Raw genomic sequence first — 24104 nt, forward strand, 5'->3', positions numbered from 1 at the left:
TTTATACTTTAAATGCATATTTAAAGACAGACCTTCTGTCTGCTTTTGTCTGAAAAAAACAGGCCATTTTTCCAGAAATTATTATGTCACAATAATTCACTGGAAGCACTTTGGCTGATGCGAAAGGTCAGTTGGGTCATACATAAAAACTTGTTTTCTTATGAATAACATTTTTATAATAATGATTCATAGTGAAAAGAAGCATGGTAAAGTTGTAGTAAAAAAATCTGACAGTGTGATAATCATTTATCAATTTCTTTCTTTCCCCCAGATGGCTCTGAAGCAGATTTAGTGGTGTGGACAGCTTGCCAAATAAACATTTTAAATAGCTTTTAATCATCTAGTAGTTTTTTAGATAGCTTTAAAATGTCTGATTTTCACATCCAACACCTTTTTTTGTAAGCCATCCTTCAATGAAAGCTTAAGTAGTTTTATAGATTATTTTTAACTACTGGATTTAATGAGATGATACAAAGCAGACTTTAATTTTAGATGTTAAAATTATATAACAAGCAGGTGGCTGATCCTCCTGTACTGAAAATGTACAAGTGGTCTTTTTTCTTTTGCAAGTAATCTCCTTTAAAACTAAGTGCACAGCAGAATGAACAGAGAGAAATAAATGTACCAGCGTAGACCTGTTAATTCCTTTTGTATTTCAGGCTGAGGTCAATTTACGTTTGTTTTTGTGGAAAGTGTATTATAATATTACTATACTATACTCTTTTTCCACTTCCATTGAATCTAAGCACTGTTTTTACCTGATTCTGAACAGAAGGAATATAATATTTGTGGTTTGGGTGTGGAAAAAAATGGTTGATTCTGAATTTACGCTTAAGAAATAATTAAGCACAAATAGTTATGGACATAACAGACATGTGCACTCTGTAACAGCTGTACCTCTCTCATTTGATATTTAGCTGTTTTACCCATGAGTCTGCTTTAATCTGTTACTTAGCAGTTTGTAATAGATCCTGACAAATACTAAAGGCTTATTTTGAATGTTTATGTATTTAGATGTCTTTGTAAATCAAATTCATGCTCTGTCAATATCGTCCAGCATCTTTGTATCTAATTCTTTGACAATATCAGGAGGCATCATTTGTAATTGTTGCAGATGCATGAATCTTTTAAATATAAAATACCAGAGGATGTTTTTTTGCTTTGAGTCGGATACCCTGTTTGGTGTTTACATGTTCTGTGCAACCAGCTTTCCATAGTTCTACTTATGCTTCTTTCTTTTATATTTCTTAATATATTTGTATGTAACTAAATTATGTACCTCTTTGTATGTAACTTGTGTGCTTGTCTTGTGACACTGATTTAGTAAAAACCCCACATTTAATAAATACATAAATCAGGAGACAATAGTGATTGCCTGTTTTTGCATGATATATGGCAAAATATTAGGCTTGGCTATTCCAGTGTTTCTCAAACTTTTTCTGTCATTCCCCACTTTGGAGGTAGGGAAGGATTCTGAGCCTCACCTGTCCCCGATCGCCCCAACAAAATGGCAATAAATTTTAGGTCCACTGTCTGTCGTGGTTTATTTACTTTCCATGTCACAAACGTATCCATTGCTAACTTGTATACCTGCTACCGCCTACTGTCTCTCCACATTAAAGTTTTTGTTCTGCTTCAATTAACATCCCGACGTAAAATCATTTGGTTGTGGTTCCACGTGACATTTTCTTTGCAGTCTGATGTTGTTTTAAGTAAGGCTTACATTTAAATGTGTCATTGTTTTGTTTTGAGTGTATGGGCAATAAATAAAGGAATAAAGGAGATGGGCACAAAATGATTAAATTTCCTCCTGTTTGTCGCGCCCCACTTGTCATGTCTCTATTCCCCACCAGTGGGGCCCACCCCACACTGGGCTATATGATGGAAATATATAAATTATAACTATATGCTTCCCCAAACAGTGACGTCATAAAAAAAATGTTCTTCCTTTTTTAAATCAACTGCTGGGAAATGGCCTAAATGGCCTTTATGAGAGTCATTTCATAAATGACATTACTCATGTGCCAGAATTTGAGGTTAATAGCATTTCTGGGTGTCAACTTGCCTGGGATTTGATCAGAGCAGGTTGATCAGACCTGGGTGTGTGTTGCATTGTTACAAGGTCATCTGGCAGCCCATGCTGTGTCCATCCACCTAAACTACAGCCATTGGCTTCTTCTTTCTGCACCACTGGCATTCTTGATTATCCTCCACTGGACCTGTCCTCTGAGAGTGACCTATTTGTTAGCTATGGTGACCTCTGCATTTAACCCATCCAGTGAGTAGTGAACTCATGCACTGCAAGCCGTGAACACATATACACCAGAAGCAGTGGGCAGCTATCACTGCAGCTCAAAGGCACCTCAGTCGTTACCCGCCGGCCCTGAGAATCGAACCGGCAACCTTCTGGTCACGAGTCCGACTCTCTAACCATTAGGCCACGACTACCCACAGTGCCCCCGGTCCCGTAAGGTTTAAAGTCCACTTTACTGGACCTTCAATAAACAAACAGCTCAGCCTAAAGTGGTTGATCAATATGAGCACCCCGTGATCTTTAGAAGGGCAAATGGTACCTTTTGGGAAGAAAGTGGGGGTTGTGACACAGCAATACATTCCTGTTATTTTTTCCAACCCTACAGTACACAGTTGATGTCAAAAGTTTTCATCTCCCTTGCGGAATCTGGGAAATGCTTAAAATTTTGGAAAAACAAGACGAATATGGAAAATAAAGTTTTATTTAGTCCTGCCCTGAACAAGTTATTTCGCAAAAGAAATGTTAACAAAGTTCACACCAAAGATTAATTAGAGAATTTCTAAAAAATAGCCCAGGTCAAAAGTTTACATCCCCCTGATTATTAATACTGTATGTTGTTACCTGAACAATCAATTACAGTTTTTATGTTTCTTGTTTGTCCTGAGTCATTAAACTTTCCACTGATCTTCAGAAAAATTATCCAGGTCCTCCAGAATCTTCACCTTTTCATATTTTTACATATTTTTAGGACAACCAAGAGACTCATGCACAACTATTACAATAGATAGAAACATTCAGTGATGCTCATGAAGGCAACACGATTCATTTAAAGTCAGGTAGGTGTAAACCTTTTTTCACAAATAAACACTAAAATTAATAGTAGAGCTGTGAATCTTTACTTGCCTTGTGATTAGATCCACCTTGTCCTCCAATTTCTAATGTATTATTAATAAAACAAATACTTTTTTTATTTACAAGCTTTTTCAAACTAAAGAAAAATTTTCCCATTCTTTTTCCATTCCATTTTGTCCGGGGATGTCTGGGCATGCCATGTTTGACGTTTCATACTTACGCATATGAAAATACACGTTTTGAAGGAAATGATAAAAATAAACACACCTTTAAAGGAAATTATGAAAAAATAAACACGGTTTAAAAATAAATAAAGCAATCAATAAATAAATAAAATATTGATTAAATAAATAAATAAATGAATAAAACATTCAATATAGAGAGATATAGAATGATTAAAACTTACATTTTACAGAGACGACAAGGGTCGCGTTTCACAGAGACAGGCATTCCTGAGAGAGACGAAACACTCCAGATCCTAAATTGTTGTGACAGCGCTCGGTTATAACGGGATATATTTTAACTTGTTTACGTCCGGCATGGTGACAGGGTTGGACATTTGAATACGCTATGTGTTGTTTTATGTTGGACACTGTGAAATTGCCAGGGGTATGACTGGTTGTTTGAGTAGCGATGCATGTTATTTTATGTCCTGTATGTAAGGCGTAGGGCTGTAGTCAAGTCCACCATTGTCGAGTCCAAGACAAGTCCAAGACCAGGACTAGTCGAGTCAAGTCCAAGTCCAAAGAGGTTCGAGTCCAAGTCAAGTCCAAGTCCAGAGAGGTTCGAGTCCAAGTCAAGACCGAGTCCAATTGAGACAGTCAAGACAGAGACAGAAAAAAATCATGACTACAAGACCACATACTTAACTATTGATAATTTATGTGATGCAAGAGACAGCATATCTTCTATTCTAAGATAATCATTTTCATTATTGTTTGTAATAATCAAAAAGCAGATAAAATAAGGCCATTTTATTTTTACTATATAGGTATAGCACTAAAGTCACAAAGCCGAAGTGTAACTGTTTATTACTTTTTTAAGGAACAATTTTATCAGCCCTCCTAACAGTAAGGTTGTGCAGCAATGAACACTTTTGTGCGTGTGTGCCCGTGCACGTGCGTGTTCGATAGAGGAGCCGCTAGAAAGTAGTGATGGGAAGTTCGGATCATTTTACTGACTGGGATCTTTGAGTCTCGTTCAGCAAAATGAACGAATCTTTTTTCGAGTCATATCGTTCATTTCGTTCATTTTAGCAAAATATAATTAAAATGTTACATGTTACTTTCCTAACACAGTTACATTCAATTAACACATCTAAACACTACAGAAATGTACAGCAAAAGGTTGGTTTACATGTACTAGCAGTGAAAAATCTTAACTGTAGTTAATTTAGTGAATCGAATTTCACACCAAATGCTATAATTCACTATACAAGTATAGCAGTCCATATAAATTCACAGTTGCCCCTGTACACTTTAACTGTAATTTTACAGTGACAGCTGTAAAAAAAAGTACATATTTTCACATGTATATATACAGAAATATGCTGTATTTTTACAGTGAAACTGTAGTTAATGATTTACAGTACTCTTGTAAAAATGTACAGTCTTACTGGCAACCAAAGTTGCCAGTAAGTTGCTCTAAATTTTACAGTAAATTTTTTACAGTGTAGATTCATATAAATTACATAAAAATATATCAAAACCGTTAAAGCTGTAAGCCCTATGTTAGTTAAATCAAGTAATTGTGACTATATTTTTGGGTTCATTTAACCTGTTAAACCAAACACTTAAAAAAACAAAACAAAACAGGTGTTCCCCACAATACTGAAGATGTGTGTCAAAATGTATTTTCATGTGTTTTGCACAGTACATTAAAGAAACACTTTAATTTAACTTAATTTGATTTAAATTGACTTTAAACGTTACATTTTGTGTGACACCATTTACACAAGATGAGGCAGTGATTTTACAAAGTAAAACAATAAAAGTGTGCAATGCTTGAAAAGGTTTTAATCTAAATTAAATTAAAGTTTTGCTACTTTTAACGTTCCTTTAGTCACACGTGATTGTTGGTGGCTTAATGCAATAGGCTTTAAATATTCCAGATGCAGTACATGCTGACACATGGATTTCTAATGCAACAAATTATTTACACAATTTACAGATACAAATATATACATAACATATTCAGTAAAAAATAATATATCAGTCAAAATGGTTACCTGTGTTTAAAGGCAATAACATTGCATACATTGATGTATTGTACGCAAGACAAGCGTAAATTATATACTGTATGCACATACTGATGGTTTCAAAGCGACAACATAAACGTTTGCTTAACGTTTACTTTTCCTGTGTCATTAAGGGCAGACATAAGAGAGCATCATATCAATCTCATTGCTGATGATAACAGGGACTGGGTGAATATTTTCATTTGTGTAGTGACATGAAGTCATCTGCCAGACATCAAAGTAGATGACTCCATTAATATCACTGAACATCTCCCTCATCACTGTGTTCAAATGCATCCTGTACCATTCAATTCCATATTCAGTCTGTAACAAAAAAAATAGTCATCACAAAAACTTACAAAAAGTGCTAGAGCTGAGAATATAAATAGCATAATTAGGCAATTATTTTAATCTGAAGATTGCCAAGATTTAAGCTTTTAAAAATAAGCAGCTTAAGTACATTAAACAATTATTTAAAGAGGGCAATATCTCAAATTGTACAATTAGAGAGGTACCTTTAGCACTAAAACAATGAGGATTTAAACTAGATAAAAAAAAGAGTGGTGCTTGGCGTGGCAAAACTAACATGCTTAACATGATGCTATAACATAATGCTACTATGATTATACTTGATGTATGTTACCTTGTTACTAGGGTATTTTGACTGGTAAAAGGTGTTGCTAGGGTGTTTCATGTGGTTGCAGGCATTGTTAGGGTCTGTAATCTTTTTACTGTGTTGTTAAGATACTCTTACTTGACAATAGGAAATTTTGGCTGGTGACTTTCGTTAGGGTGTTCCATCTGGTTGCTAGGCGTTGTTAGGGTCTTTAAGATATTACTAAGAGAGTCTGCAAAATAAGTACTTATGGGCTGTTATAAAAAAAAATATTTATCTTCTACAAAAAAGTGTATTTTCTAAAATGCACTGTCTGAACAAATTAATTGGCTAAAGCAAACCATTACATTAAGTGAAATGAATCAGAGACATCTGTCTCCTGAATGCTACTGGACAAAAACTGTGTTTGCTCACACAGTACTGTACGTACATGGTGTGAAAACAAAAATATGAAAAATTGAGTTTGTAGTTACTCCCAAGCACATATACTTCAACAGGCAACTGTCAACCCTGCTGAAAAAAATAACAGAAACCCCCAAAAAACATCACAGAAATTCTAATGGTTTCCATAAAATATACCATTACGAACCATATAAACGCTAACCATTTTTTCCATTAAACGAAATTCCTTTTTGTAGTATTGGGCATTATTCCAATAGGATTAATCCGCCAGATAACACCCCCACAAACACCAATAAAGTTTCCATTAAAACCAATACAATTCCCATTATAACCATTAGTGTGTTTTGGGCAGAGTTCTATTTTTTTGTAAATTAGAAGACCGACACAAAAGTTGGATTTCACTGAATCCACAGTGTACTGTACCTTTGTGAATCCAGTGTTTCCAGACTTAATGATGACAGTAGTCTCTGGTGCACGCTTCAGTAGTCGAACCACTGCTTGACGAATGTTGGCCATTTTATATATAAAAAATGTCAATGGGTGCAAAGCCAGGTGGGCAACTGTTGTGAAGACAACAACTGTATGACGGCCACCAGTTATATAATCAATTTCATTGCTGAGATAATGCAGATCAGCGGCTGGCATGATACGAAACCGCAGAGGAAATCCATGTGGCCTCCAGTGAATAATGATATTATTTTTTAGCTCCACCGCCATCAGTGGTCCAGTCTTGGGATCAGTCTGAAGATTCATTCTTTTTAGACCTAAACAACAAATTGGATTTCATGTAAATATGTACTTAAATAATGTGGAACATATATTCATTGCACTATTCATTCAAAGGTCAGGTCTTACAAAACATGTGACTATGCAATAAATTTGGGTTATTTTGGCTAAAGGAATAGTCCCTGTACAGGTAACAACTTGTTAAAGCATATCCATGATTAAAGTAATCTGATTGACTTATGTGGGTAAATAAATAAGTTCTAGAGAACTAATTTAGCGAAATTTAACAAGAGCACTGAATTTAAATATTGTGACACTTCTTTAAATATCATCGGATCTTATGACAAATAATATGATATATGTCATATGATGTTTCATCACAAGACAAGCAATATTCCAATGAGATTTTAAGGCATTTTTTAAATAAGCCTCTTATGTGTTTGTTTTAGTTTAAATTTCAAAATATTATTTGTTTTCTCTGACTGAGGTTGCATTGCGAAACATCAGACCTGTATCTGATTTAGGACCACATATGAAGTGGCTCAGATCAGATTTAAAAAGATTGGATTCCATGTGGTTTGTCCTGTTCACACTGACATGCAGTAAACAGATCTGGGTCACATATGAGCAAAAAAATCGGATTTTGGTGCCAGTGTGAACTTAGTCTAAGTATGTGCAATCCCCTAGAATCGAATCGACGCCATGCTCACACCACTGAGCTACGGGAAAGCTTATAATGACTAAATCAGTTGTAACAGAGCGGGTTGTTATACACAACCACCCAAGACTACGCCACTCCAATTTAGATTCGGGTAGGAGTAGGGTTGGGTACCGAAACCCGGTGCCAGTACGGCACCGGTACCTACAGTGAGGGAAATAAGTATTTGATCCCCTGCTGATTTTGTAAGTTTGCCTACTTTCAAACAAATGAAGGGTCTATAATTTTTATGGTGGGTTTATTTTAACTGATATACACAGAATATTAAAATATAACAGGGGAAAAAAATGTTATATAAAGGTTATAAATTGATTTGCATTTCAGTCAGTGAAATAAGTATTTGATCCCCGAACAAAACATAACTTTGTACTTTGTGGAGAAACCCTTGTTGGCAAGCACAGAGGTCAGACATTTCTGATAGTTGGTCAGCAGGTTTGCACATGTGTCAGGATACATTTAGTCCACTCCTCTGTCAATCTTTAAGGTTTCTTGGCTGTCGCTCAGCAAATTGGAGTTTTAGCCTCCTTCACAGAGGTTCTATAGGACTAGGGTCTAGAGACTGGCTAGGACATTTAATGTGCTTCTCCTTAAGCCACTATTTGGTTGTCTTGGCAATATGTTTTGCGTCTTTGTCATGTTAAAGGCTCATCCATGACCCATCTTCAGTGACCTAGTTAAGGGGAGGAGGTTCTCGTCCAAGATTTTACGGTACATGGGCCCGTCCCTCAGCCCCTCAATGCGGTGAAGTCATCCTGTATACCTGTAGCAGAGAAAAAGCCCTAAAGCAGAATGTTTCCAACACTGTGCTTCTCTGTAGACATGATGTTCTTGGGCTCATAGTCAGCATTTCTCTCCCTCCAAACACAGGAGTCCATTTTGGTCTCACAGCAGTGCCAGCACTTTCGCCAAAGCCTTTTCTGAATCATTTTTATGTTCATTGTCAAACTTAAGACGAGCCAGGCGGGCCTTCTTGGGCAGGAGGACCTTGCGGGTGCTTCAGGATTTCAGTCTACTGTGGCATAGCGTGTTACCAATGTGTTACCAATGTTTTGCTTGCTAACTGTGTTCCCAACTGTCTTGAAATCATTAACAGGCTTCTTCCGTGTAGTTCTGGGCTGATCTTTAACATTTCTCATGATCATCTTTACCCCATTGGGGAAATATTGCAGGGAGCTCCAGAACAAGGGCATTTGATAGTTATTTTGTATATCTTCTATTTCCAAATAATCACACCAACAGTTGTCTCCTTCTCACCAAGCTTCTGTCTGTAGCCTATTCAAGGTTTGTGCAGGTCTCCAATCTTGTCGCTGACATCCTTTAAAACCTATTTGGTCTGGACCATGGTGTTGGAGAGGTTGAACTGGAAGATACAGATTCTGTTGGCAGGCATCTTTTATATACATAACAAGCTGATTTAGGAGTACTTTCTTAAAGTGACAGGACTAATCTGTGGTCCATATAGGCACATAACCAATCTGTGGAGCCAGAATTCTTGCTAGTTGGTAGGGGATCAAATACTTATTTCACTGACTGAAATGCAAATCAATTTATAACCTTTATATAACATTTTTTCCCCTGATTTTTTTTAATATTCTGTGTCTATCAGTTAAAATAAACCCACCATAAAAATTATAGACCCTTCATTTGTTTGTAAGTAGGCAAACTTACAAAATCAGCAGGGGATCAAATACTTATTTCCCTCACTGTATATGACCGGTATGTACCGGACCGAATCAGAACGTAAATTTCGGTGCCACTTAAATGCCTGAACTGATAAATATTTGTCCTCTGGTGCTATGAGTCATGACACGGACGTAAAGAAGCATTAGATTCATCAACACGCATGATCGCTGGTTAAATTTAAATACTGTTTTCATGGGGTGTCAGAATGATCGGGAAAAAAAAATCCTGAATGAGAAAACTCACGTGAACGTCAGAAAGCTTTGATGATACAAATCCAATACATCTTTGTAGCAGTGTTACTGTCCAACTTGTTTTCACATTTCATATAAAAAGCACAAATCGCGAGAAGCGCGTGAATGCAACAACTACACTTTCTCTGACTGCAGTGCATCAGGAGGTCTAACGTTACTGTTAGCTTAGCTAGCTACATTAAACGTGCTTAAGTTAAAATGCCTAAAACTAAACGCTCTAAAGTGTGGCTATATTTCACACGAAAGGATTCCGAAACCGCGACGTGCAGCAAATGTTTTGCAACGGTTGCGTGTAAAGGGGGAAACACGTCAAACCCAATGAAACATTCGAGGGCACACGGAATAAACTTAAAAGCTTTAGGACATCAGCTGGCACTCTCAATTATGATGACGACATCAGCCTTTCCGCAGGTTAGTAGTAGGCTAATGTAATGCTAATTGCAAAATGTAAATCTTGCAGTCATGCTAACAAATGATCAAACAATTTGTAAAATATTAATGTCAGAGACCATCTGAGAGAGTTTTCTCCTGTTCAGGACATGCAATAAGTCAGGAGAGGTGTCGTATTTTGCCAGAGAAGGCAAATATGGTTGTATTTCTGCAAAAGAATTGCTGAAATTTGAAGCTGTTAAATTACTGTAGTTTTTATGTTAGGTTTTATTGTTGTGTTTTGTACTTATTGTATTTACTTATTCATGTATACTTTAAACTTTTAATATATTGTTCAATTTAAAGAATTTTTTCTCTAATAAAAAGGTATTCTTGAGTCATCCACCATCATTTTGTGGCTTTTTAAAAAAAGTATCGGTTCAGGCACCGCTACCGTTTTACAGGCATCAATTTGGCACTGGTATCGAAAAAAAACCAAACCATACCCAACCCTAGGTAGGAGTTCCCAAATGAGTTCCCCACACAGTCACTCAAATAAATGAATGCATATAGCAGAGTATTATAATCAGACATTAATCTTTATTTAACTGGTATCAGGTTGGTCTGACCCTGCACAAACACCGGCCACAGTCGCCTATGCAAATATAGTATCTTCAGAGAAGAATAAAACAAAAGAAACCAAATACAATATCTCGCGTCACACCAATACACAAACACAAATTCGTGTATACATATCACTACCACATCACTATGGAGCGAAAATTGTGCCTAAACTTAAACAAATCCAGCGTTTTGCAAACAAACGCAACCTTTTTTGAAAAAGAAACTAAACTCTGAAACAAACAGAAAGCGTTTTACAAATACAATGCAATTCGAGAGAAAATGCAAAGGTGTAACATATAAATGTACNCAGAGAAGAATAAAACAAAAGAAACCAAATACAATATCTCGCGTCACACCAATACACAAACACAAATTCGTGTATACATATCACTACCACATCACGCCCAAAATAAGAATACGTGTATGTCTCTCTCAGTCACTATATGCAGGGCAATATAATTATTGGCTCAGTCAGTGCATGGACACATCCAATAAAGAGGCATAATAAAGTGGTCATGGGCCGACAATCAAACAAAAAGAAACAAAATACAAGACTAATACAATAAACAAATATATAAAGTAAACATAACCAAAACTTAGGTAGGGAAAACAGTGATCAACACTTCAAAAGCACACATAACTCTGCAAGGAAAAGAACATTACAATAAAACCCATACTCCACCACACCCTCATACCAGCACATCTTATAACATTTTTCAATTTAATCAATTAAAACATTGATTTCTTTATTACAAAACCAGAATAAAAATCTACAATACAAAACTTAAGAGCTTAATAATTACCTTCATGCTCTTAAAGGCATGCGCAATTCTGAAGAGGGAAAGTTAGTGGAGTAACTTTGTTTTGAAAAGTGGTGGGGACAAACAATACTTTAATAAATAGTTTCTGTAATAACTCGTTGGGAATATTCATGGGCGTCACAAGTGCGAAAAATGTAGGTGACTCCTCCTCCAGAAAACGGTATAAAAACTGTGCCGCTTTATCGACGGCTTCAGTGGTGTAACGTTAGTGCGAAAGACGCATGACACATTGACACTGCCGTGAAGCAGGTTCGAATCCGCTGAACTCACTATTGTAAATTTTCACATATCAGATCTGCTTCCATTTGTTTTTAAACTATATCATGTTTTCATCAGTAGATCATTTAAAGCATGTTGTGCTTTATTATATGTAAGGATGGCTGTTGCCGTACGTAATTAAACGTATTAATTCGTGATAAAATAAAAACTACTGAAACGAATGTGTGTTTTCCCCATGTTAAAAATTTGGTGTTTGACACAGATTACCTGTTGGTGGGTCAAGGATTGAGACGTTTGGGAAACCCCTGCTAATAAGGACAAACATTCAAGTATACAGGGGAAACAGATGGAAAATAATATCTTTAAAAAATCTTATTTTCACTTATTACTACGGGCAATGCCAGATAGGCTACAAATATACAACAAACTTTCTAAATTTTGTTTTGAACTCATGAAACTACAAAGTTGTGACTTTTTCAATTTATTGGAGTTTTCTATCAAGTATCAAAATGTAATTAATTGCAATAGACGATAGCTACCGCATGTCGAGAACAATAAGGACGAATATATAGCACCAAAGTGCAATTACGCGCAAAATGTTTGGTACATGTATGACTTGAACAGCCATTTTCATGAAAAATATTTTCATCATTTTATTAAAAAATAAATACCTTACAATCTGATATGTGATAGGAAAAAAGTTCAGCAAACAGCAGTACCGAACCCACGACGACATGAAGTAGGTAACACTTGCTTTATGCTCCACGCCACTGGAGCAGTCGATTTTCGTGTGACTTTCTTACATTTTGTCTATTCCAATCTGAACCTGATGGGCGGAGTTACTATAAATAGCTTCTGCTTACAAAGCGGGCTACTTGCATGGTAAATAGACACTCCGTATTTTTAATTTCTTCCAATAAGTGGTGGGGACAAGATTGACTTTGGCAAAAAGTGGTGGGGACATGTCCCACCCGTCCACCCGCAAATTACGCCTATGGGGAAAGTACAGCGGTCTGGCGTTCCTCGCCACGAGCTAAGCCAATCTCTCAATCACTCGTCGATCCGATAGTCTAAACGGACGAAATCTTTGAGATGCATATACACAACAGTCACGAAACAACACGTAACGGTGTATATAACCAGTGTGCAGCATATTCCATCCCCACATTCACATACCGTGGATTTAATGTCCACTGCTTTTCCAATGGCTGTATAAGCAGTCCACCACTTGTAGCATACACGCACCCAGATCGGCTCGATAACTACCACAAACACAGTCATAAAACCAACCATGTACCATCACAAATATAAACCAAACAACCAGACTCTTTTAAAAGACCTACCGCCACCAGCTTCTTCCAGAGACCAACCACCACCAGCACGCCAACCAATTTAACTATGGCATGACCTACGGCCACAGAGGCGGCGTATATAACAGGCCCAACGCTCCTTCTACAACTGCTATCGCATGCAGTGACACTCCAACAGCACCCCCTACTGACTCGGCTACACAGTGATGGGAAAAGTATACACAACTGAACTCATTAGCCTTCTCCCAAAATGTTGTGGATGTCTCCCTAATTAACACACCAAAGCTGAGTTGATTCAGGTGTGTCATATTAGAAGCAGCTGACAATACGCCGTTTTCACATGTCGTCGTCACGCATCTTCCGTTCTGCCGCGAAGCAGTGTATCATTACTTCCGCTAGCACTCCAGTTCATAAGGTGGCGGTAATGCACCTATAAGCTGATTTGCCAACCGCCAGTAAAACTCAAGAAGAAGTTACTTCCGCTAGCGCCTCAGAATGGAGTTTACCAAGTGGCTTGCACATCTGCCACAAATAAGTCTAGATGATGTACAACGTCTTGCAGACAAATTTTCGCTAACGACAAGATCAAAGCTAGAGAAAGGATACAAATTCTTCGTTGAACAGTACCTGTTTGATTATGAAGGTAAGTGTTTTGTTTTATTTTTGTATTAGCGAAGGTGCTAGGATAAGTACTTGAATAAGTGTTCTGTCAGTTTTTTCTCACAGTTGTTAAATTCCAGCGCGACGCAAAACGGAAGTTCTTCTTCTTCTTCTTGTTTGTTGCAAGACGGATGTTATGATACACTGCTTTGTAAAAAGGCGGAAGTTAAGTGACGTCATTGTGAAAAGGGCGTATAGTCTCTCCCAAACGTGAGAGGGAGGGGGCGGTTGGCCAATTTTCTTTTTTTTGTGGCATGAATAGTGAGATATCTGTCATTCAAATGTAGTTAAGTACAGTAAAAAGTATCCAGAAAAAAATAATACGTAAGTATAGTACAAAAAGTGTACTTTGTTACTTCCCACCTCTGATATAAATAAACCCCCAAATCAGGGTATTTAGCCTATTATGTACTTTGCAAAGTGCAAACGCCACAAATTGGTTTTACAAATATAATCTTTAATTTTGTAATTTAAAACACCTCTCCCCTTTAAACTTTAAAACTGCGCGGCTATAAGAGATGCATGCAAAACAGTCTGACTTAGAAACTGCGCACCAAGCGCTGCACGGAGAGACACGTTTGACTTTTAAACTGCGCACCTCGCGCTGCACGGAGAGACACGTTTGACTTTAACATTTAAAAGGCAATAAGACGCGCTTGATTTATAACTGCGCAGCTCGCAAGTGACGTCACAGACCAACTAATCGATAATGAAATTCGTTGACAATTATTTTCATTATCGATAATTATCGATTTTATCGATTAGTTGTTGCAGCCCTACTTCAAAGTTCATACAGTACCAATAGGTATAGTTCATGGATCATTTAGCACATTAAAGTTCAGTTACCAGTTACTTTGAAACACATTTAACATACAGTATCACTCTTTAAAAAAAAACTAACCCTCTCTTTCTCTCAACAGGTATTGTTCTGGCTTTTGTGGAAACTAGTAAATTTGTATTAGCTCCTATAGTATTATTGCTCCTGCATGAAATATCGCTGTATTGCTCCCTGAACTCTCTGTAAGTCGCATTGGATAAAAGCGTCTGCTAAATGACTAAATGTAAATGTAATAAGAGTTATTAAATGACTTGCCTGGCACACTTCTTTCAAAAAACTCAAACCACTGTCTTGTGGTAGAATCTCCCAACAAGTAAAGCATCTTGTTTTTAAGACAACCGGCTGTTTGTGGAGGACTAAACCTTGTAGTGATACATACAAAAGACTTCCAGACATCTTGAAAATAGAATCCTGCTGGAACTGGTGTGGTCAGACCTGGTTTGCATCTCTCTGCATCACCTAAGGCAAAGAAACAACATTTTCTGACAGGGAAATTTTCTGACATTTTCTGATTTACATGTTTTTGTCCACTCTGAACATACCAATGCCTGCAGTGTTGGGAACGACACTTATGAAGTGTGCGTCTTCAGCAATACCAACATTTGTTAATTTGCTGTGGAGAAAAAATATATATATTTAACTTAATAAATTATAAAATAAAAAATGTTAAACTTTAGAGTATACACACTAAATACGCCTATGTTGGGTCATTCTCTTGAAACAACTGAAACATCATGGCAGTAAAAATATTTTAATTAGAAAACTTATAAAATGATTATAACAAACATGTGTTCTCTACCTTGCATAATTTTAGAGGAATTCATTATTTATGTATTTGATTGCTTTTCTGCTGAAATTCTCGTTACCGTAACGCATGCCAGTTTGTGCATTATATGTTGTAATTCAAAATTAAAACATTCTATAAAAACTATTGGATCTTCTTCTAGATGTTTTCGAATGACAAAGTAATTGACAAGAATTAGTGGAAAAAAGAAGCGTCCATGAGTGATATTCTCATCCTCCATAACATTTTAAGGACTTCTTGCACACACACACTTAAGATTTAAGTTTGATTTTATGTGAAGTAACACATCTGCCAGCACCTTTCAAATGACTACCAGGTTAAAGGGATCTTAAACCCTCAGGTTGTTCCAAACCCGTGTAAATATGTTTTTTCACTGCCAGGGTATAGGGACAATAAATGCTATGGGAGTAAATGGGGGATAAGATCGGTTTGGTTAATGACATTCTTCCAAATATCTGTTTTTTAGCAGAACAAAAAATGACAGGTTTGGAACAATCTGAGGGTGAGTAAATGATAACAGAATTTTCATTTTTGGGTGATCCCTTTAACCGATTACTTTAGTTTTTTTAGTTAAAAGCGTAACATTCTCATCACAGTGTGTGTACACAACTTTTTTTCATTCTCATTCCCGATACAGGTCGTTTTCTGCATTTAAAGGTGCCATGTGTGAGATTAATTACATAACTGTCTTCAGAGGTGTATAAAGACCTTAAATAATGAAGCGTTATGTTTTTATTACCCGAGAATAAGCTATTTCCATCTACATACACCACAAGTTCACTTACATGGAATTGTTGGGTGGAGGATCCGTTTAAAGAGGACATATTATGCCCCTATTTACAAGAATATAATTGGACAAACTCACACAGCGGTCAAGAAGCACAACGTAGTGCGTTTACAAATCAAAATTATTATTACTATGACACATTATTATGAGCGTACACACACCGGACAGACAAACAGAGAGAGATTTCTGCAGTCTCGCAACTCCTGGGGCCGGTTGCATAAACTGCTTACTGTAATCCTTTACTGTACATTTAAAGGGAATTTCTAACAGTATTATACTGTTTTCCATAAAGCAGTAATAGGCTGTATCATTTACTGTATGGCTGTAAATATACAGCATTTTTCTGTTTGCATCCCACTTGCTTTCTAATACAGTATTATACTGTAGAAGCATTGCATCATGGGAGTTATTTCACGCTCAGTTTGCTGTGATGATGTAAACAGGCATGAACAACATATGAGTTGTCAGCGGGGTTTCATCAAACAAAATCGACAAAGAATTATTCGTGTTATTAGAATAAGCCAGTGGTGTGTGCATTTGTGAGTAGTTAAGCTTTTGTGAGCTGTGAGTAGCGTTAGCGTTAAGCTTTTGTGAGCTGTGAGTAGCGTTAGCGTTAAGCTTTTGTGAGCTGTGAGTAGCGTTAGCGGATAGCCATTGTGATGCAGAAAGAGACGGACAACACTGTGTGAGACGACGGGAAAATTATTTGTCATCTGAATAACCTAAGTTGACGATTATAAATGGACTCTGAAAAAAAAAAAATCAGATAAATAAAAAAACAGAGTATTGAAACGGTAAGCCAATCTTTATTTTGCTTGTAAGTCTATAACCTACTGTTTCTACAAATGTCTCAAGCAAACAATTTGTCTCTTCACTAAATAACTTTAATATTTCACATTTTACAACAAAATGTAGCACGATCTACTTTTGATTATTTATTTTTTGTCATTTTAGGATAAATAATGTGATGAATTTCCCGTGCTAACGCAAGTTGTTCATGTCAGTTCTGTGATAGTGCTTTTGAGTGTTATGCCAGCACATGAAAATCAAAGGAGTAGTTCACTTTCAAAATAAATTTTCATGATAATTTTCTCACCACCATGTCATCCAAGATGTTTATGTATTTGTTTCTTTAGTCGAAAATAAATTAAGGTTTTTGATGAAAACATTCCAGGATTTTTCTCCATATAGTGGACTTCAATGGACTCCAAATGGTTGAAGGTCAACACTACAGTTTCAATGTAGCTTCAAAGGGCTTTAAACAATACCAGACGATGAATAAGGGTCTTATCTAGTGAAACAATCTGTTATTTTCAACAAAAAGAAAAATGTATATGCTTTATAAACACAAATGCTCACCTTGCTCTGTTCTGTGATGCGCGTTCATGACTTCATGTAATACGTATTTACGTTGAAAAGGTCACGCTTGACATAGGCAGAAGTACCGAGTCAGTGTTTACAAGTTGAACATGCAAGTTTTCAACGCAATTGCGAATGACGTATTAATCACGACTAAAGAAAAAAATACATAAACATCTTGGATGACATGGGGGTGAGTAAATTATCATGAAAATTAATTTTGAAAGTACTCCTTTAATGCATAATCATGTTTCTAATGCTGATCAATGCAGCTGATGTCCCTGCATAGGTTTCAGAGTTCTTTTCACAATTATGTAGAACAATAGTTATATTTAAATAGAACCACAGCAGAACATCATTAAATCTTTATTTAATCTCTATTTATTGTTTTGTTTTCATTTTCAGGTCTATCTAAGCAACCAGCGGTGTTAAAGGAATAGTTCACTCCAGAATTCATTTTATTCCATAATTCGCTTATCCTCATGCCATCCTAGGTGTATAGTCTATGACTTTCTTTCTTCAGCTGGACACAATTTGAGTAATTTTGAAAGATGTTCTGGCTCTGGTAATGGCACTGACTGGAGTAACTCATTTTGTGAAACAAAAAAAAATGCATATATCCAATCCATCACAAAACTAATCCATACAACTCTATGGGGTTAATAAATGTCTTCTTAAGCAAAACAACATGTTTGTGATTAATAACAATTAATATTTTGAACATGTAAAGATGAGAAAACTACACACGTAATCTCATTCAGATCGACCCCCTTGAGTATTATGGATAACATTTATGACGGATATAGGTGCTTTTTTCATCTTAAAAAAAAAAAATGGGACACTATCCAATGACATCAAGCTGAGAAGAGCCAGGACATCTTTAAAAATTACTTAAATTGTGTCCGGGATGGCATATACACCTAGGATGGTATGAGGGTGAGTGAATATTGATTAAAATATATTGTGGGGTGAAATATGCCTTTAAACATGAAAGGTCAAGCTGTGTGTCAAGGAGAGCAACCCAACTTCGTCTCTGGCCTTGCAGAGTTGTTTGCCTTATTCTACAGTTTCAACCTCAAGTATCAGGAAGACCTAGCAGGCACCCATGAGTTTGTTCAGAGGTAAGCTGCCAGTATTTTACTGTAAACTTACAGCAAAAAGTTTTACAGTGTAGTCTTACAAGTTAGTCATCCAATTTTTTTCTTCAAAACCGGTCATACCTTCTTTAAGTCTAAAAAGACAGATTGGTCTAAATAAAAGTAATTAAGAGTAATGAACTAATTGCTAGTCAGTGACACTAGTTATTAAGACACAGTCTTAACTTAAAGGTTGTTTATGCAACTGCCCCCCATGTGACCTTCCAGTCATCATAGAAATGCACATAGTAAGCATATTCTCCTTCGATAGTAACTTGAAGCAGCATTTACACAGTACGTCACCGCTGTACTACAACGCTATTGCCATATCACAACCTATGTTGACAGAAAGTAGATTTTAAACCCGTAAGTTGAAAATGATGCAAAAAGCTAAAAATATCTTACAATTAAAATGAATGGGCGCTAACATTTTCTTATGATGAAACACACACATGACAAATAGTCATGAGACATGCGAACAGGTGATATTTTAAGTTATCGATGTGCTGCCATATTTCTATTAACTGCAGTGATCTACAGTCTGAATAAATAAACTTAAATTATTAATCGTTTTCCCTCACAAATATTTGAGTTACTTTAATGATGGATATCTTTGTTTTTTGAAAGCCCCATGTAAGAAGAGATTTTATTTTGGGGTATACTATGCCTTCAAGTAAAATGCTAAATGCGCCCTCATTTGTAAGTCTCTTTAGAAAAAGCAGTCTCTAACCAGCAACGAAGTGAAGCAGCCACTAAAGTACAAAAAAAACATACAAAATATCTGTTACTTTTTTGTGAACAGTAGGGGTGGTCTACAGCCCACCATCAAAGTTTGCAACACACCACCTGTACCAAAAATTAGCTTAATTTACAAATAGATACTAATGCACAAAATAAAACATTTTAAATATATTGTGTTTGTCTAATTTTTTAATGTGTGGGTAAGATGTGTGTTAGAGGTGTTTGAGGGACTGCCACAAGCTTCAATTTACCTTGCAAAAAGTTGACGCTCAAAAGGAGTGAAATGATTTTCCATTATTCCATATGAATGATACACCCAGTAGTCACAGGAAAGTTCTTTTGGTCTGTCACACTGCCACACCGTCTGTGTTTTCACATCCTTATACTAACAGCAGCAGTTGCCTTTACTCCAACTTCCACGAGAGCCCCATTTAAGATTACAATCTACTTCTTCACGTATCTTGACTCCATTGGGTCCTGGTCCTTCAAAGTAACCGATATAGTTGCTGCGTGGGAAAGTCTCCCAGTACTTTTTAAGAATCCATACAACTTCACTGGATAACATCAGACGTACAGACACTTTTGCTTGTCCTTCCCAGGGTAACGAAAGATCAACAGTATATGTCCCATTACGATGATCAATAACTTGCCCATAAACACTTGCCTTCAAGTACATGCATCATAATAATAAATTAATACATTATTTGATTTACTCTGTAAGCAAGTAAAAGAAGATAAAACACTATGTAACAACAAACATTCTAGTTTGACAGTAATATATTCAAACTCAAGTGTACTCAGAAACATACCTTTAAGTTTAAGTTGAATAGCTTTACTTGGAAAAAGTCACCTCCATATGTTTTCAAGTTCTTGTTGTGATCTCTGGCTATGATGGTAACACTGATCTTATCGCCTACTTTGTAAGTGTCATTGAGTCTCACAATAGAGAATGTTGTGTGGACTGGACTTGTGCTGAGACCCAGCTCAGTGATTTCATGATCTGGACTAGGCCAGTCAAGAGCCTTCTGTAGTCTATCCCACTCCTCCTGACTGATTCCCATGTCAAACGCTGATATTCTGGATGATGCATTTGGGCGAGCAGCTTTAGGAATGGGGGGACGAAATCTTTTCACCATTGGCAATCTCCATAAGATCTATAAAAGCCAGCAGAACAGAAACAACAGGTTAGGCAGCTGCTTGATTTAACAGCAATTAACAATAGAAAATAACAAATCCATGTCCCACCCAAAAAATCTCAAAGCAAATGTGTGTATTCGGATATGTGAGTGCATATCTCCATGTTTGTATGTACTTAAGATTTGTATAATGTTACAGGATAATGTTGTGAAGCAGTGAAGTAAGAATATTTATTGTGTTTGTCTTGTCTGATGTTGAGCAGTTGTGTCCCACTAACTTCACATCTGTGATATTACAACAATGGATGTTGTGGCCCCTTGAAGAAAAGGGGAGTTCTATTCGAAGGACTACATGTGTGTAAAGGTTATTGCTGGTGATGCAATAGCACATTGCATGGTGAGTTCATTTAATATTTGCTTTCCTAAATATGGCACTTTAACATCTGTGGGTTATGCTGATAACTTGCAAATCTGACCAATTTTCATACATTTTGATAAATAGACTCATCTTGAAATCATCTTGATGGTTGCCTCGATTTTAGAAAAGCAAAATTTGTGTTCATTGGTCTGTGGTCGTGCTGCCTGTGGTGTGTTCAATTTTACAACACCACTGACATTACAGTAATCTCACTAACAGTATGTCCATAAACTTTCATTTTACGCACATTAAACATATTTCAGATACATAGGATTCCATTTTGGCCTCTTGCATTTGCAACACATTTAAGTTATTCAAAATCTATTCTTAATTTAGCTTTTTCAATGTTGTTTGCCAAGTTTGGTGGCAGTCACGTCCATTGCCCTGCATTACCTAGGTGGCTAGTAATTTTGGAAAACCACTAGCCAAAGTGTCAAGCCCTGTTCATAGGTATAATTTTTGCATAAAATTATTATTATTTCTTATATTTATAAAGTTGAATTATTGATACCATTTATAAGTAAGCTAATATTAGGCATAATTATTGACACCCCATCCCAGACCTCACTAATTTTCTAACCCTGGCTATAGTCATGACTAAGGCAGGAATTTTCAAACCTGTTCTGTGACATCCAGTTCAGATGTTTTGGTCTCTATTAATGAGTTCATGTGTTGGATCAAGTGTGTCAGACAAAAGTATCAAGTGCACCACACAAACAACTTCACAAAATCCAAACATGGGCTCCTGTTGGGCAAGGCGAATGTATAAAAGTTGTTTGGGTCTATAAAAACAATTTATGTATAATGCATGTACCAGTTTTATTAGATTGAATGGTGTGCTCATTTTATTATTAATATTAACGTTGGTAATAGGAAAGCTTATAAGGTGTTGGTGATTATCAAAACGTAATCAAGCAATTATCAGTTATCTATTTGCATATAATTAAACAATATTGCTGTGACTTGTTTTTATTCAAAAGCTAAACTGACCTTAGCAGTATTTTTCTAAGTCATTTTTGATTATTAAATGTTTCTGTATTTTTAAACATATTTGTCATGCATTTTATCGATAACTTACCAAATATGCTGACGTCAAAAGGAAACATACCAGCAGAAGCACAGAAACACGTTGTCCAAACCTGTGAACTGATGATACACGCAAATCTTGAATCGGTGCGTTTTGTCCATTAATATGAACATTCAATAACGCTTTCCATGAACTACTGGTTGTTTACCTAATAAATGTTGTTTCTTCGTGGTTGGTATGGCCATGGCTATACGTTTTCAGTTCCTGGAACAGTTAAGAAAGTTTTCTTCTGACTTGAACCTGGCCGTTGCCTCGGCTCGCCAGACTGATCTGTGGGCGGAGTTTATGAGGAGAAGACAAGGGACGTGCACAGGGTTGTCAACTTTATCACTATGAAATAATTAGCGTTTACTCTCTAAATGGTTACATACAGTACTGTACAGTATTTTTACATTTTAGCACAACTAAATGCACAATAAAGCCGTTCTCATTTAGCCTAAATATTTTCCGTTTCTGTTTTCAGACATAAATGCATAAAATAGTAGGTCCGTCTGGGTAACTGTGCATATGTTTAGACAAACTACATTCATGTTGCTATGCGCTTTTCTGTCAAACAAGTATTTTAACACTGCTTTGTGCGCGCCTCTGTGTGCGTGCGTGTGTATGCATGCGATGTGCATCAGCTGGGGGTTGTGATTAGATGACAGGTGTCGGTAATATCATTCTCAAGTGTCTTGATCACCACTATTGCTGCTGTTGCTTCAATCCGCGGAGCAGTCAGTTAACTATGGAAGCATACCCAACAAACATTGGTCCGACGGCAACGTCGCGGTAGGACGGCATAAATCGGTAAAAATATGTGAAGCAGAACATTTCCTAAAAATGCATTCAGATACATGTGTACATGTCAACAGTTCTCTGGGGTTGCATGTACAATTGTTACTTTGACTTTTAGACATGTAATTTGTTGGACTCTTTTCTCTTTCTAGCTGACACATGAACTTAAACATGAACATCTACTCTACACACATGAACTTAAAAACACAAGGGCGTAATGCCCACACTTGTTCCATACGTGATCATCATAAACACAAACCCCATTATACTAACTTTATTCCCTTGGTTATTTATATCAATGTTTTCCCTTACTGCCGCACCTAATAATGAAAAACGTATTCATAAGCATAAAAGTATGTTAAAAAGTATAACTCATTGAAATATACTCATCAAATTCTATAAATACCCTGTTGTGAATAGGTTGTGAGAGGACGTCCTCTAGTGACGTCCTTTACACGTGCATTTTTAGTTCATCATGATCCTCTGTAAAATTCTTATGAAATATGCAAAAGCAAATGTGCTTACACCTTGATTAATACTGCAATGATTCATTTGAGTATGGGAGGCAAATCCTGCCAAATTTAAATTAAGTACAAAGTGAAGTTAAACACACCTTATTAACCTCAAACCGAACATTACGATGGATTCTATTGAGCTGAGAAAGATCGCTTTGTTTATGTTTTCTTAAAAGCAGTCACAATGTAATGATGATAGCGTGCTCGGGTGCGGATGGTAATGTACAGTGTAAGAGCAGGTCAGCGGCGGAGTGGGGACAATCGCGCTCCGGCATGTTTCAGGGCACGCTAGAGATACGGGCTCTCCAATGCTTTAGTTTGTTCGTCTGTTAACTTATCAGAGATGCAGAACACCACACTACAACTTTTCGGTACTGCACCAGGCACAGTCATCGTGATCATTACAAAGAGCTAAGGCCAAGCGCCTGACAAGGTCTACACACACGTTGGTTCGAATAAACGGATATGACGTTTTTGTGGGCGTTCCCAGTAATGCAGCCGCTCATCCACACCCACTGATTAACATGTAATTTGCATGACTTTGAACAAGGAAAAGAAAATGAAAATGAAAACGAAATAAAAGAGAAAATAAAATGAAAATCAAACTTTACATTTTAATTTGAATTGTGTCAGTATAATTGCGTGAACATTAATAAAAACCTTTGTAAAAAATGTTTTTGCAATTTCTTTTTCACATTTGCCTTTTCATTTTCGTATTGGCAGTCTTGCCTCGAGATTTTAGTGAAAATGAAATGTCAAATCAC

At 36.5% G+C, this 24104-nt stretch overlaps 1 pseudogene; it reads right to left on the bottom strand.

Annotated features, from left to right (window-relative positions):
- Positions 1-4455: 4455 nt before the first annotated feature.
- Positions 4456-24104, bottom strand: part of LOC130549720 (NXPE family member 3-like) — a 42625-nt pseudogene continuing 22976 nt past the window's right edge.

This window comes from Triplophysa rosa, unplaced genomic scaffold, assembly GCF_024868665.1.
Source record: "Triplophysa rosa unplaced genomic scaffold, Trosa_1v2 scaffold15_ERROPOS267728, whole genome shotgun sequence".
In the NCBI taxonomy this organism is placed as follows: domain Eukaryota; kingdom Metazoa; phylum Chordata; class Actinopteri; order Cypriniformes; family Nemacheilidae; genus Triplophysa; species Triplophysa rosa.